Below are 2,047 nucleotides of genomic sequence, written 5' to 3'. Positions count from 1 at the left end.
GGGTTAGCCCCTATTCTATTAGGAATTTTGGGCCGACATGTTGTAATCAATTATAACCCTAAAGCATTAAAAATATTATATAAAAAATGCTTAGTGTTAGGGATTTCATAATGTGTGATGTGAAAGTGCTTCTTGCAACAGTGTTGAGTTGTAAGGGATTACAAATTGTAATCAGGTTGTAATCATTGGATCATAATAATATTGGACTTGCTGTTTGGTGGACGTAGCCTAGGGATTGGATGAACAATATTAAATCTTGGTGTCTTGTGTTCTCTTCTATGTGACTCAATATTTTTTTGATGTTGTTTATATTTTCATGTAATTGTTATTTCTGTTTGTGGTTTACTCCTAACAATATACATGTACATATTATAATAAAATTAATGTTATGTCTTGATTCTGACCTACACATTCATGTCAAACTGAGATGGAGATCTATATATATATATATATATACCCAATATCAAACTTGATGGTCTTATGGATCGGTCTAATATGCATCTTAATTGCTTACATATAAATAGTCACATTTAGTTAATATTAACTAGTCAATAAGGTCATGCATGCGATTAGATTACTTAATATCAATTAACTAATTAGATCATGTATGTGATCATATTAGTTAGTAAATAGAAACTAAATTCATATATAAATTGTGACTTTTGGTATGAAAGATCATGATCGATCTTCATAGATGCTTGTTGAACACAATAAATGTGTTAATTGATTGTTATAGTATTGACATCAAAATCAATAAATAATCAATACCTACAACATATCAATATCCAATCATATTGCTTGTCATCATCCACTTGCTATCTAATTTAAATTGCACTTGTAGTTCACATACCCGTGTCTTCTTGCAAATTGAGACTTGAATTTAGAGATTAACATCATTGCAAATTGGGTTCATACATACAACAATACACACACACACACACACACACACACACACATATGTATGTATGTATATATATATATATATATATATATATATATATATATATATATATATATATATATATATATATATATATATATATATATATATATATATATATATATATATATATATCTGTGTGTGTGTGTGTGTATGTATGCATATATATGTGTATACATGTATATATATATACACATACATATATACACATACATATATACATATACATATACACACATACACACACATAGGTATATATATGTACATATGTGTATGTGTATATGTATATTTATATATATGTATACACACACACACACAAACACACACACACACACACACACACACACACATATGTTATTTTTGCAAAAAATTTATATGTATATTAATAATAAAACTAGTTCAAAAGGGTTCCCAAAGAAAAGAACTAGTTAAGAAAAACTCCGTTCATTACCCATATATACAAAGCAGATAAATCTACATACAACCTAGATTGTGTCCCTAGCTACAAAGATCCCATCATAAAAATAGATAGGCATCATTCATATAGCCCTGTTAGAAATAAGGGGTGTATATATGCAATAACCCACAACCCCTACCTGAATCGAAAATAAGCAAAAGAAAATTAGGCAAGGCACCCATCAACTCAAAAATGCTTACTATAAAGAAATATTTACATATAAATAAAGCCCCTTGCCTAACTAAGCATCAAATTTTCCAGTAGCTAATATACAATTATGAAGATGAAGGATCATGACAAATGGAATTGAATTATAGTAGTCCCCCAAAGTGAAGCGAAACAAAATCATCACCAACCATAGAGTAATGCCGATATGAAATGAAGCCTAGGTGGCCAGAAGAACCCGTGACACAAAAATAAAGAGAGATCAAAGCTTTAGAGAAAAAAAGGATAAACAAGGATTCAATGAAATTATTCTAGAGACTACTCAGTGGCATTGAGAAGGTGAGATTACTTATGCTACGAAACTTGCTGCAAAGAACAAAGCACGACCAATGATCATGAGAAAAAAATCTACAAATGATAGGTGATTGAAGGAGAATATTAAGGAAAACTAAACCAATTAGACATGAGAATATGCTAGTAAAATA

This window comes from Cupressus sempervirens, chromosome 10 (genome assembly GCF_028749045.1).
Source record: "Cupressus sempervirens isolate cs-2001-9-10 chromosome 10, ASM2874904v1, whole genome shotgun sequence".
Lineage (NCBI taxonomy): Eukaryota > Viridiplantae > Streptophyta > Pinopsida > Cupressales > Cupressaceae > Cupressus > Cupressus sempervirens.
Note: the sequence above shows the minus strand (reverse complement) of the source record.